Source organism: Octopus sinensis, linkage group LG9 (genome assembly GCF_006345805.1).
Source record: "Octopus sinensis linkage group LG9, ASM634580v1, whole genome shotgun sequence".
In the NCBI taxonomy this organism is placed as follows: domain Eukaryota; kingdom Metazoa; phylum Mollusca; class Cephalopoda; order Octopoda; family Octopodidae; genus Octopus; species Octopus sinensis.
In genome coordinates this window covers 78,872,969-78,888,654 of record NC_043005.1, presented here as the reverse complement: position 1 = coordinate 78,888,654, position 15,686 = coordinate 78,872,969, and the positions used below count along the sequence as shown (strand labels likewise).

Below are 15,686 nucleotides of genomic sequence, written 5' to 3'. Positions count from 1 at the left end.
TATGCATTTAGCCAGGGACCCAAATGCGAACTAGAACAGCCTTGATCCACCCCGGGTAAATACCACCGCAAGTATAAGTACTAAAAGCAAGTATACAAAAACTTTGGAAGTATAATGAATAGCGATAGAGGCAGTATTTATACCAAAATATAACACTTATCTTCCACTTGAAGTGGATGTTGGGTTAGAACTTGCAATACTGCGCCATTTTTCTTGAGAGGGCCTCTCATATCAGAATGGATAATATCAGGAAATATGTACAAGAATTATACAAGAATAAACGTAATTATAATGTAATTTTCTATCAATTTTCGCAGATTTCTTGTTGGTTCTACAACATGATGAAATCAATACTAATTGTCAAAGAAAAAAATATTTATGACCTTAAAATAAAGTTAAAGAAACCAAATTTCTCATTTGCATAACTCCTCCCATAACTACTGTCATTCACTCCCTTTCGTCCTCATCTTCCCTTCCTTCTTCCTTCTCTTCCTCTCCTCTTTCCTTCGCTAAATCCTTTTCCTCCCTCCTCCCTATTCCTCTTCCATTCACTCTCTTCACCCCTCCTCTCCCTCCTTTCCTCCCTCACCTTCCTTCTCTGTATCTGCTTCTTTCTCTCTGCTCATCTTGCCTCCTCTTATCTTAACTCTCTTTGTATATCTGTGTGTTACTTTCCTCCCTCCTTCTCTCTATCTCTCTCTCCACTTCTCTATGTACGTTGTAATGCGTGACTGAAGATATGAACCAAACAACCAGACAGCCAACCAACCAACCAACCAGCCAACCAACCAACCAGCCAGCATACCAGCCAGCCAACCGACCAACCAACCAGCTAGCCAGCCAAACAACCAACTAACCAGCCAGCCAACCGACCAACCAACAGCCAGCCAGCCAACTTACCAACCAACCAGACAGCCAGCCAGCCAACCAACCAACCAACCAGCCAGCCAACCGACCAACCGACAGCCAGCCAGCCAACTTACCAACCAACCAGACAGCCAGCCAACCAACCAACCAACCAACCAACCAGTCAACCAGCCACCAGCCTGCCAGCCAACCAACCATTATTCTGTTAATGTACCGAGGCAGCGAATTGGCAGAGTCATTAGCACGCCGTGTAATATGCTTAGTTACATTTCGTCCGTCTGCACATTCTGAGTTCAAATTCCTCTGAGGTTGACTTTGCCTTTCATCTTTCGGGGTCGATAAACTAAGTACTAGTTGCGTATTGAGGTCGATTTAATCGACTGGTCCTCTCCCCCAAAATTTCGGGCCTTGTACCTTGAGTAGAAAAGATTACACGGAGGCAGCGAGATGGCAGGGTCGTTAGCACGCCGGGTAAAATACTTAATGACATTTCGTCCGTCTACACGTTCTGAGTTCAAATTCCTCCGAGGTTGACTTTATCCTTTATCCTTTCAGGTTCGATAAAATAAGTACCAGTTGGACACTAGGGGTCAATGCAATGAATTTACCCCACTCTCCGAAGTTGCTGGCCCTGTGTCAAAAGCTGAAATTATTATTATGTTGGGGTATTTCAGTGAAAGAGATTAAATCTTTAGTGATTTTCTTATACTTTCAGTAATTATTATAACAGACTTTCTGAAAGCAGTTAGCTAGCAGAATTGTCGGGATGCCGGATCAAATGCTTAGCAGCATTTCGTCCGTCTTCAGCGGTGAGATGATAGAATCATTAGCAAGCTGGACGAAATGCTTAGCGATATTTCGACCGTCGTTACGTTCAATTCAAATCCCTCGAAACTTCAGGCTTTGTGCCTATAGTAGAAAGGATTATTTGTTTCAAAGGCGGCGAACTGGCAGAAGCGTTAGCACGCCGGGCGAAATGCTTAGCGGTATTTCGTCTGGCGCTACGTTCTGAGTTCAAAATCTGCCGAGGTCGACTTTGCCTTTCATCCTTTCGGGGTCGATAAATTAAGTACCAGTTACGCACTGGGGTCAATATAATCGACTTAATCTGTTTGTCTGTCCTTGTTTGTCCCCTCTGTGTGTAGCCCCTTGTGAGCAGTAAAGAAATAATCTATTTCTTTTCGTCTGCCGCTCCATTCTGGGTTCAAGATCCGCCGAGGTCGACTTTGCCTTTCATTCTTTCGGGGTCGATACATTAAGTACTAGAGAAGCACTGGGGTCGATGTAATCGACTATCCTCACTCCCCAAATTTCAGATCTTCTGCCTACGGTAGAAAGGATTATAATAGACTTTACAGTGGTGGTTGAATGGTCGGGATAGTCTTTAGAATATCAGGCAAAACACTTACCCGTATTCAGTTACGACTATTCATGTTCTATGTCCAAGTCCAACCGCGATAAATTTTGGTACGGAGACAGCAATTTCGGGGAGAGAGCGTAAGTCAATTATATCGACCCTAGTGCTCAACTGGTTCTTATCTTATCGAACCCGAAAGTACGAAAGCTAAAGTCAATCTCGGCGTCGACCTCGGCGGAATGTGAACTCAGATCGAAAAGACGGACGGAATGGCGATAAGCATTTTGCTCGGCCTGCGTATGATTCAGCTAACTCCCCGCCGTTAACTGTCGTTAATATTGCCAATCTCTAAAGCGATGAACAGGCACAATCGTTAGCATACCTGGCGAAATGTTTAGGGGCATTTCGTCTGCCTTTTCGTTCTGAGTTCACATTCCGCCGACGTTGACTTAGTCTTTCGTCCTTCGCGGTCGATAAAATAAATATAAGATGAGCAATAGTGTCGATGCAATCGATTTACTGGCCTTTTAATAAAATTTTAAACCAGCATTACCAATCTCTGGTTAGATAGATGAAACTTTAGTTAATTATTTTAGTTGAATTAGTTAGCCGGATGGCGTGTTGCGTATTTAACTATAGGGAATTTACTCAAATGACAATGATTACCAGCTTTAGGTGGGAGTTTAACCCGAAATAGAGAGATGGCTTGTTCATGGGGCAATTTAGTGCTCCTCCTCGGGTTAAACGCTAAGGAAACTGAGCTTTACTCTTGCATCACGGGCCAAGATATCTAAGTACAGAATTCTCAACAAGTGTTACCGCCAGAACACCAAGAGGAAGAACAAATACTGCAAGGCCTCTCGTATAATTCTCTAAATAATTTTTCGGTTCAGCTCGGGTACTTTATTTGTCGACCTTGAAAGGATTTGATCTTAGAAAGCAAAAAAGCGAAACAAAAGCTATGAGGCGTTCTCTTTCATTCACTAGCGATTCTGCCAGTTTTCTGCACCGCTTCATAGTATGATCATAAACTGTATAGACATGGTTCTGTGGTTACGAAGCTCGCTCGGCAACTGCATAGATTCGGGTTCAGTCCTTCTGCTCGGTAATTTGGGCAGGCATATTCTACCATGACCCGGGACTGACAAATGCTTTGTGAGTGAACTTTGAAGACAGAGCCTGTGTAAAAACACGTTACATGTGAGTGTATGCGTGAGTGTGTGCGTGCGTGTTTGCGTGTTTGTGTTTGGCTGTGTGCGAGCCATTTTGTTTCTATTTGTCCCTCCCCGCCCAAAGCTTTGACATCTTTTGTTGGTTTGTTTACGCAACCTTGACATAGCGGTTTGGCAAAGAAGGCGATAGAATAAGCGGGGGACTTCATAAGAAGTAAGTTATTGTTGTTTGTTCCTTCTCAAGCCATGCCAGGCTCATAGGGCCGGTTTCCCGGTTTTCTTGGCATATAGGTTCCCCACCTAGACGGGACGCCGGTCCGTCGCAGTTGAGCTGCAAGATGCAGGAGGAAAGAGTGAGAGAAAGTTGTGGCAAAAGAGTCAGCAGACGTTCGCCATTACCTTCTGCCGGAGCCGCATGGAGCTTAGGTGTTTCGCTCATAAACACACACAACGCCCGGTCTGAGATTCGAACCCGCTATCCCCCGACCTTGAGTCTGCTGCTCTGACCACTATGCCATCTGACTTCACAAGAAGTAAGTAATAAGGTCGATTTGATCGACTAAACACTTCAAGGCAGAGCCCCAATATACCCTCAGTTTGAAACACTGAAAGATGAATGGTAACGAATAACAATTTAATTGCTATATCAATGTTTGATGCTAATATTCTAAATTACATATAATGTTATAATTACGACAGTGATTGTACGGTAAATAGAATTTAGAACTCTAATTACTAGTGTGTATTTGTTTTTGTTAGTGTACTAATTATTATATTAATCGTGATATGACGCTGATAGACAGCAAACATCTCATTTATCCGCCATGGGTTTAATGAAACATTGCCATGCTTCAAGAAATCATGGTTGCTGTTGTTGTGGGTATTGTTGTTGTTTATTTTGCAGAATAATATGCAGAGCTGCTTCCAACCATGACCATCCCTAGCGATTTGATAGTATCTGGCTTGTATCTCCGGCAAGTTAACCAACCACAAAGCGAGTCCACCATTAGAGTGAAGCAATGGCTGTTGTATGCATTATAGTAGTAAAATATTTAGGATTCCATATCTCTCTATATATATAAAGCTGAAGTTGTCTGTGTATGGCAGGTTTGGTAGCCTTCAACTAACACTATCCCCTCCGAAACCCTGCGGCGCAAGTCGACTAAAATTGAGAGTATGATAGAAGGCTTGCTCTTCCTTCTAAGAAGAAAAAATTCAAATTGGACCATGTTAACACCAAAAATTATTTACATTAAAAAGGTGCTTTTTGTTTTCTATAAAAATTCCTATTTTTTACGATTTTTTTACTGCTGTGTCGCCATTTTTCGATGTATTTCAACCAGAAAAAATGTTCACTTAAAGAGAATAACGAGCTACATAATGCAAACATTTTACTTTTCAAAAATTTCTATTTTTAAAGGGTCGAAACAAACCCGAGCAACGCCGGGCGATACTGCTAGTTTTTTCATAAAGCTGCGTCTTGGTCTCATCCTCTTTTTTCCCATTATTTCACTCAGGAAAGCCACGTGGAAATCTCATATACGCTGTCCTTCCTCGAATACATAAAACGACTGGTGTTGTTCTTTAATTATTTTATCTCTCAGGTCTCTAAATCGAAATCTTTTCAAGTGTACTTAACACTTTATTTTACATTCTCAGTCTTATTATTTCAATGTGTACATTATATGATCTGCCTGTAATGTGCAGCTTAAGCAGGATTTTGATCTTTTCCTCCTCATAGATCGCATGACCGCATAGATACGCAGCCATTAGTTTGAGTAGAGTATCTCTCGTTGGACCGTTAAAGTATAAATATTAAAAAAAAGGTACGGAAACTTGGAGCTGCAAAATGTGTGATTTTAAATGGAGAATTTATGGGATATGTGAAACAAAATCAATTAAGAATGATTAGAAAAATATAATTGAATCATGGAGACACATAGTGATTGCTCTATTCATGAAGCTACATCAAAGATAACTATTGATTTAATATTACAATCGCTTTTTTGTATTAAAATCACTTGTTAATTACTAAAATTCACGCTAATAGCCGCAAGCATGTCTATGAGGTTAAGAAGCTCACTTTGTGGGCACATGGCTTTGGGTTCAATCCCACTGCGAAGCACTTTATATAAGTGTCTCCTACTATAGCCTCGGGGTGACCAAAGGCTTGTGAATACATGTGGTAGGCGAAAACTGAAAGAAACCTGTCGTGTGCGTGTGTGTGTGTATGTGTGTGTGCATAACAACAAATGGATAATGTGTCAATTCACTACAGCTGTTTCCAACGAATTTGTAATTGATTAATGTATACATTACATCATTAGAAAAAACCGGTTTCATCAGGTTCATACACGAACCACAACATTTAGAAACATTCAGAAATCAATGGCATACGCACCTTCAGGATTCTACGATGTGTGTGTGCGTGTATGTGTGTGTGTGTGTGTATGACTTTCTGTCTGGGTTCGTCCCTCTCCCCACCACCAACGCCTAATAACTGGTCTGGGTTTGTTTACGTCACCGTAACTTAGCTGTTCGGCAAAAGGACCGTAGAATAAGTACTAGGATTTTTAAAAAATTAGTACTGGTATCGATTCATTCGACTAAAATTCTCGAAGCTGGTGCACCAGCATGGCCGCAATCCCAATGACCAAAACAAGCAAAAGAAAACTAAACAAGCTTCAGAGGCAGAAAATATCTCCTACACCTGCTAACACTTTGGGGTTGTGCTTTTGCTAAATATGGAAACATTAGGAGCCTCATCCAATGAAGGGCCACTCAAAGGATTGGCATTAAGTCACTCACAGACACTCTCGGTCCTGGTCCACAGTCATACTTTCTCGTCTCTCTGTCATCTCTATTACAATCATAATGGTCTCCCTTCTTCTTCGAGGTGGGTGGTCTCTTATCTCCTCTACTTAGCCCCACCTGTCCACCCATCTGTCTATCTCTCCTTACTCTTGAGTCTATTTCTCTTAGGATCTTAAATATCCACAATGTCAGGTCCTTTCTGTGTTTAAACCCATCTTTCACTCCGGAACCTTCTTCTTTATGTCTTTCCTGTAGGAATATTAACGATATCGAGGTCACCAGTTTTGAAAGACCTACAAAGGTGATTGATACTGCTAATTTCACCAAAATTCAGCAAGTAATTATGAATAAAACTCATATAAATCCTTAAAATTCTTTAAAATGTTTTAGCCCGAAGGCCGCGGCTATGCTGGGGTACCACCGCTGAGAAGAAAAATATGGAACGCTTCATGAATTTGCGTGTCATCCTTGCGCAGGGGCCATGCTAATCTTCTCTGTATCGTTCCAATTTTAGAATATGTATTAAATAAAATTTTGTAAGCAAAGCAACGTCGAGCAATTATAATTATTATATTCGTCATCGTTTCACTGCATACAAATAATTTGCTTAAATCGTGAGATGAGACCAGAAAGACATCGGGAAGAACGGAATAAATCGTATAGCGTTCTTTTTGATTCAAAACGAAAGGAATTTTTTTAATATATAGAGTGAGCTGCCAACAAAAAGAAAAGAAAAGAAAATTCCTAGATCAAAAATTAATTATAAGAAAGAATTATAAATTTGCAAAACATGACAAGATAAGAACGTTTACGAACGTAATTTCACAAATGTACGCAGTCTATTTTCCAACTCTTATTTCTTTATTGGCCAAAATGGGCTATACATAGAGGGGACAAACAAGGACAGACAAACGGATTAAGTCGATTAGATCGACCCCAGTGCATAACTGGTACTTATTTAATCGACCCCGAAAGGATGAAAGGGAAAGTCGACCACGGCGGAATTTGAACTCAGAACGTAGCAGCAGACGAAATACCTCTAAGCATTTCGCCCGGCATGCTGACGTTTCTGCCAGCTCGCCGCCTTTTCCAAATCTGGCTTTCATTTATTCTTCATATATTTGATACGTTCATTTTTACACTTTCCAATTTAATGTGAAATATTGACATCAAATATTGGCAAAAGGCTAATAATTTCGAGAGAGGGAGCAAGTCCATCACATCGACACCAGTATGCAATTGGTAGTTATTTTGTTAACCCCTGAAAGTGTGAAAGACAAAGTCGACCTCGGCGGAATTTGAGCACAGAACGTAAGAGCATTTTGCCCGGTGTGCTAACAATTCTAACCAGCTCCTCGCTTTAATTTAGTGCAAAATATTAGTTCCAAATTTTCGTACAAGGCCAAGAGTTTCTTGGGAGGGATTAAGTCGACTAGGGTCGATTCATTCGAATGAAATTCCTCAAGGTGGTGAACCAGTGTGGCTACAGTCTAATAATAGAAACAAGCAAAAAAGATAAGAATAGAAGCGATGAAATTAATCTTCTGTGAAGAAGAGACTTGAAACTCCGAGTAACAATTCAAATGAATCAACATTTCAATAAATATCACACGATTCTACCTTCATTCTATTAATCTAATACTCATTGAATTTAGTAATGTTTTTCGTCTAATTACAACCATACTAGTGTAATGCTCTCAATCCATTTTATGACTTTATATATATATACTAGCAGAGATACCCGGCGTTGCCCGTGTTACATACTATTGAAGAATTAGACTTTTCTGTTATATTTTCTCTAATGAACTGAAATATCTGTTTCGAATTTCATCAAAATTGCAGATGAGGGTTATTTCCCTCTTTACACCCCACCCCAAAAATTGTAATCGTGCCACATATATCCCATATTACTGATTTTTATGCGCATATTCCAAAATTCCAGTCTCATAGAACCTGTTAAAAGGATTTTGCTCCTGAAAAATGGAGGTTATAGAGCTCTAAAATGCGAGAATTAATTATTGGGGGTGGGCGTCTTAATGTCAACCAGAGAAGCTGAATTTTTGAGAATCTTTTTTACTTGGGTCTTATATCTATTGTTTGAATTTCTTTGACATGGGAAATATATGTTCACTGGGTTTGTAAAAGGGAGCAAAGCTACAGGAAACCAAAAGACGAATGATCACAATAAGCAGTCAGCTACAGTACCCTAGATGTTACCACTCCCAATGTAGGATTCCTCACCATCCAGGTGACAGGCACAGCCGTAAGATGCATCACGAATCTATAGCAATTGGAAGGGCGTGACCCAACTGAAATAAACATTAACAACTGTGTGACGTGAGGGCTAAAGAGAAATGGAAGTTGGAGTTTGCAAATGACCACTATACTGATATGTAACTGGACAGAATAAATTTACAATCTATAAATGTCTTTGAATAACCAGTCACTCATCTGGGAAGGCCTTGAAATCAATGTTACCATCTGGGGACTATGTGTGACCGAGTGATAATAAAAAGACTGAAAGCAGGTCTGCAATCAAATAACTTTACTCAACACTTTGCAACAGTGGAGGCAAAGATGCCTCTCATTTACTTGACAATTTATGCAGCACATTGCAGAAATCACAATGTAAGAGTATGTCAAAGCAAACTGTTACATTGTTGTACCATTGAATTAGAAATAATGCTCATCTTCTGTGCTCGGATGAACCCTACAGCTTCCAAGAGCAGAACTGTATTCGCTTTTGCTTATACATACAGAGAGGCATACACATACATACATACATACATACATACATACACATACATACATGCACATACATACATGCACATATATACATGCACATACCTACATGCACATAAATACATGCACATACATACATGCACATACATACATGCACATATGTGTATGCACATACATACATGCACACACATACATGCACACACACATAGATGCACATACATACGCATACAAATATAGATACACATATACATACACACACATGCATACACATACATACACATACATACATACGCATACACACATACATAAACATACATACACACACATATATACACATACATGCATACATATACATACATGCACATACATACATACACATGCATACATACACATGCATACACATACATATATATACATACACATACATACATACATAAATACATACACACAAACACATACACACACACCAACACATATACATACCTACACATACATATGTACATACACATACATACATACACACACACACACACACACATACATACACACATGTTTTTTTGTTGCCTGTCTTGTTTTTACATCTGTTGCTTTCGTTGCTCGCAAAACAATTTCGTTTTCGATATTATCCAATTTTATGTTCTCGCTGCCTAAAACGCTATTGCGTATGTGTATGCTAAGCCGAGCCGAGCCGAGCCGAGCCGAGCCGAGCCGAGCCGTTCTCTATTCCTTTCTTTTCTTTTCTTTGTAATAGTGAGAGCAATGCCATAGCGCTGACTTTTGGGCTGGTAGCAGTGAACAGTCAGCCCAACGCTGCCCAGGGCTTTGCCCATGACACTCCATGGACCCTAAGTAAGGCATGTGTAAAATTTGAATGAAATTGGTTGCCTAGTTTTCAAGTTTTAGGAAAGCACAGAGACGGACAGATAGACACACATTCTCAGTTTTATATATATATATATATAAAACTGAGAATGTGGTCTATCTGTCCGTCTCTGTGCTTTCTAAAACTTAAAACTAGGCAACCAATTTCATTCAAATTTTACACATGCCTTACTTAGGGTCCATGGAGTGTCAGGGCAAAGCCCTGGGCAGCGTTGGCTGACTGTTCACTGCTACCAGCCCAAAAGTCAGCGCTTGGCATGCTTCACTATTACAAAGAAAAGAAAGAAAGGAATAGAGAACGGCTCGGCTCGGCTCGGCTCGGCTCGGCTCGGCTCGCTTAGCATACACAAGTTTTAGGAAAGCACAGAGACGGACAGATAGACACACATTCTCATTTTATATATAATATATATAAAACTGAGAATGTGTGTCTATCTGTCGTCTCTGTGCTTTCCTAAAACTTGAAAACTAGGCAACCAATTTCATATATATAAAACTGAGAATGTGTGTCTATCTGTCCGTCTCTATGTTTTCCTAAAACTTGAAAACTAGGCAACCAATTTCATATATATAAAACTGAGAATGTGTGTCTATCTGTCCATCTCTGTGCTTTCCTAAAACTTGAAAACTAGGCAACCAATTTCATTCAAATTTTACACATGCCTTACTTAGGGTCCATGGAGTGTCATGGGCAAAGTCAGGGCACCGTTGGGCTGACTGTTCACATGTATGTACATGTATGTGTATGTATGCATGTATTGTTTATATGTTGTATGTATGTATGTATATATATGTATATATGTATATAAGCATGTATGTATATATATATATATATATATATATATATATATATGTATGTATTATATGTATGCATATGAATGTATGTATATATATATATATATATAATATATATATATATTTGTCTGTGCGTGTTTGTCTATGTGACCATTTGTTATTTCTGTGTGTGTGTGTGTGAGTTTTTGTGTGTTTGTGAGTGTATGACCATTTGTTATCTGTGTGTGTGCGTGCGTGTGTGTGTGTGTGTGTGTGTGTTTATCTCTATGTTTTTTGTGAATCTATGACCATTTGTTATTCGTATGTGTGTGCGCATGTGTGTGTTAGTGAATGTATGACCATTTGTTATTTGTGTGAGTGTGAATGCGTGTTTGTGTGTGCGTGCGTGTGTGCGTGTGCATGTAAACAGTCAATGGACACACAACATCCCAGTCATACACATTCCGACCAGGTGCTGCTAATTACACAAATCTCGCTGTACCATTTATATTATCCCGTGTGCATGCACAGCGAAACACTTTAGTCTATAAACACAAATATTTTATTACTCGGTACAAGCGAACAATGAACGGAATAAGTCTAATGTATATTTGAGGTGAGATTTCAACGAAGAAAAGCAAACCCAACTGTTGTACTTTCTAGATTAATGGCCGTTTTACGTGAATAAGCAACATTTACGTGTGATGAGTGAGACTCCTACGGAAGCCTATCAGAGCAGAGTAGCTACGTTGATTCACGATCACGCATCGGAGTCCTTCTTTTATATCACATGATTATATCACATGATGTGAACACGGATCTACTTGAGGTTTTATTTTATTTCGTTCTCTCTCTCTCTCTCTCTTCTCTCTCTATATATATATAATATATATATATATATATATATTATATATATATATATATATCTGATTATTTCATTCTCTTCTTCTGTATTTGTTCGTACTCATTTACTAGCACACACACACACACCTACATACACACACACCTGCACACACACAACACACACACCACACACACCCACACACACACATATTCGTGCAAGTATGTCAACGCATATGTATGTATCGACGTGGCTGTGTGGTAGGAAGCTTGCTTCCTAGCTATATGGTTCCGGGTTCAGTCACTCAGCCTGGCACGTTGGACAAGTGCTTTCTACTATAGCTTCGGGCCAACCAAAGCCTTGTGAGTGTAAGCAGTCCGTCGTCTCTCTCTCTCTCTAGATATATATATATATATATATATATAAATTAATCAATATAGGGTGGCAAAAAAATTTTGTAGAATTTTTTTGCCACCAGCGGCCTAGTGGGGAAAAAATTAAATAGTCATAGACCATTTATAAGTTCAACATCACAATCAAGGAACGGCCATAATAGGCCATTCACCCACTAGAAATAACAGCCAAAGCTTCACCGCAAAATAACATTAATTCCGCAAACCAGGAGAAAATTAAAAAAACATTTACCCTGTAATTTCTTATACGATGCACCGTTTCATCTATTGTTTAATGGTAAACTAACCTGATTAAATTAAATCAAGCCAATCTTCCATAGGCCCTTAGATTCGTCAGTAAGAAATAGCCAGATCGGAACAGATATTTTCACGAGGCACTTCTGTCCCTGCCTCGGTGGCAAAAAAATTCTACAAAATTTTTTTGCCACCCTATATTGATTAATTATGAATTTTCTGGTTGATTCCGTAATGGAATCGGCGGCTTATATTTATTTGCTGCCGATAAATTTGGCGCGAGTGCGATGATTTGAAAATTTTAGGTCAGATATTGCCGAGGCAGGGACAGAAGTGCCTCGTGAAAATATCTGTTCCGATCTGGCTATTTCTACTGACGAATCTAAGGGCCTATGGAAGATTGGCTTGATTTAATTTAATCAGGTTAGTTTACCATTAAACAATAGATGAAAAGGTGCATCGTATAAGAAATACAGGGTAAATGTTTTTTATTTTCTCCTGGTTTGCGGATGGAATTAATGTTATTTTGCGGTTGAAGCTTTGGCTGTTATTTCTAGTGGGTGAATGGCCTATTATGGCCGTTCCTTGATTGTGATATATATATATATATATATATATATATATATATATGGACCAAAAATGCAATAGAGGGCATTAAAACGTTCGGACAGATAGACAACACAAAGACGGACAAGAGAAACAACAATTAGAAGGACAGGCAAAAAAAGAGGAGTTATTCTTGGCTTTGTTTCTTCAGTCAAGTACCAGAAGTAACGACCATTTCGGACAGTTATATTTGAGATGGTTCGATCTGGTTGTCTCCCAAAAAGTCTAAGCTAAGAGCATTAGGACCCTTTCGTAAGAAAGCTAGCGAATGTGTACGGCAACAAAGACAAAAAGCAAAAAAAAAAAAAAAAACGGAGAACATAGTACAGAATTACGAATACAAACAACAAGAAATAACAACAGGCGTTTTTCGACCGAAAAACCATTCAAATTGAGCTGGCGTGTATGAAGTGAAAGTCTAATGGCAGGAGCATGGGAGATAGGCACAAGACGTGTTGACGCTCGGCAGTCAGGCCATGTACGTACGTACGTACGTACGTACGTATGTATGTATGTATGTATGTATGTATGTATGTATGTATGTATGTATGTATGTATGTATGTATGTATGTATGCATGCATGTATGCATGTATGCATGCATGTATGCATGCATGTATGTATGAATGTAAAGGGAAAGTTTACGAAAATAAACAAAAGACGAAGGCAGGTGGAGTACAAACAAACAAATGTATTAGTATAACGCTCAGGAATAGAAAAAAATCTTTTACGTTTCGAGCCTACGCTTTTCGACAGAAAGATACACAGAAAAAAACAAGGAGAGAAACAAGGAGAGAAAAAATGCGTGTAGGAGCTAACGAATGTTTTTTTACTGTATTTCTTTTAGTTGTGTCTCTTGTCATCTCTAATGTCCACTCTGTGTTTCTTTTTCCCCTCCGTCCGTCAATTTCTCCGTCGTTCGTTATTTGGATCCCTCGCTGAAAACGTTTCTATGATTTTAACACAGTTTCATAGCCTGTTTAATACTTTTCCCCTCGTTACTTTATTTCTCTGTTCGCACTTATTTTCCTCATTTTCTTTATCATTATATCGGTATCTCCTGCTCTAATTTAGTGAGATTCTCAATTAAAAATCATACCTTCCGTTATATATTTAGAAATATGCTATGCAATGCAAAATGCCGCCACTAAATTCTTACACCTCATATAATCTAACAACTGGAATTCCACCCCCTCTCTCTCTCTCTCACTCTCTCTCTCTCTCTCTCTCTCTCTCTTTCTCTCTCTGGTTAAAACACTGTCCCGGGTTGAGCAAATGGCAAAGTCGCTATTGTTAATATTTGATTTCGGGTTTTAGAAGAAAGAAATTAACACCAAACACCCGTTTATGTCCGGTGTTAAAACAGTTCCGCTAATTCGCTCATCTGAAGGCGGTTATAATAATTATTTCTAACATCAATACAAGGCCATCCTGGTTCGCACATCAAAATCATTGCTACAATTAAACAAGGCAGGGCTAGGCGCAGCATATTCAAATAAACCAATGCGATTTAAACGGGAAATAGAAAGAAGCGTATAATGACCACTGCACTTTTTTTTTATCCGACGCTTTATTGTTTTTAATTATCTATAGCTTGCAAGGTAGTAAAATCTAATGACCGCAAATATAATTCTTTCTATTGTAGGCAGGAATTTTGGAGGAGGAGACCTAGTCAATTACATGGATTCCAGTGCTCAACTGGTGTTTATTCTATCGCTCCGAAAATGGTGAAAGTAGTTTGAACGAAATTTTAATCTAGAACCTAAAACCGGGGGAAATACTGTCAAGTATTTCGTCCTACATGCTAGTGACTCTGCCACCACACTGCCTTCGAGGAATAATGTAATATTTTCTTCTAGAGGGATAGGGTCTGAGATTTTGGCGTGGGGTCTAATCGATCACATCGGACCCAATATTCGACAAGTACATACTTCATCAACCTCAGAAGACGAAAAGCAAAATCGATCTTGGCTAATTTGAACGTGGAACAATGACGGACAAAATGCTGCTAACGGTTATTAAATCTTTTACTACCCACAAGGGGCTAAACACAGAGAGGACAAACAAGGACAGACAAACGGATTAAGTCGATTAGATCGACCCCAGTACGTAACTGGTACTTATTTAATCGACCCCGAAAGGATGAAAGGCAAAGTCGACCTCGGCGGAATTTGAACTCAGAATGTAACGGCAGACGAAATACCGCTAAGCATTTCTCCCGGCGTGCTAACGTTTCTGCCAGCTCGCCGCCTTACATTTCAAACATTTAACCCTTTGTCCGGTATATCCCATTAACACACAGGATACTTTTCCCCAGAGTCCAGGCATCATATACAATGCAAATTCGCAATGTTTTTCAAACACCACAGTAACATAGGAGATACGAAACAAAACCTTCATATTACTCAGAATGTATGAAGGAAAGGCTAACGAGAAGTTTGAAAACAAGCACGGACATTTGGGGAAAACTTAGGGAAATGGATTAAAAAGCACTGTGCACATATAATTGTTTCAAAAACTGGCACAAGGCCAGCAATCTTGGCAGAGGGAGTAAGTCGATTACATCGGACGTAATGTTCAACTGGTACTTACTTTATCGACGCCCGAAAGTATAAAAGGCAAAGCCGATCTCGGCGTCATTTCAAATCAGAAAGTACTGTCGGTAAGCATTTTAATTGACCCCCGGAAACGATTCTGCTAGGTCACCGCCTTGCTATGCACATATATTATTGTCTGTTTTAATGTTAAATCAAAACTTATGAAAACGTTAAATGGCGGGTGCACAGAATTAATTTTATTTGATTAAAAATGCAATATTTAAGAGGGATTTAGAAGTTTCCTTGTGAACATATGACCACATTCCGTCACATTACCTGTATTCTGCTCATACGTCATAGATGTGTATGCCACACACACACACACCACAAACACACACACACACACAAACACACACACACACACACACACACACACGTACGCACGTTCT

The 15,686-nt window shown here is 39.3% G+C and overlaps 1 long non-coding RNA gene and 1 other non-coding gene across 2 annotated transcripts in view; both read right to left on the bottom strand.

Annotated features, from left to right (window-relative positions):
• Positions 1-360: 360 nt before the first annotated feature.
• Positions 361-15,686, bottom strand: part of LOC118764713 — an 18,418-nt gene continuing 3,092 nt past the window's right edge. The window contains exons 2-3 of the long non-coding RNA XR_005000518.1: positions 12,241-12,242; positions 361-440 (exon numbers count right to left, since the gene is read on the bottom strand). This is a non-coding gene — a long non-coding RNA (uncharacterized LOC118764713). The remainder of the gene's footprint in view (positions 441-12,240; positions 12,243-15,686) is intronic.
• On the bottom strand, positions 6,642-6,743 carry LOC115215953. Its single transcript, XR_003882032.1, has one exon. It is a non-coding gene; the product is annotated as a U6 spliceosomal RNA (small nuclear RNA).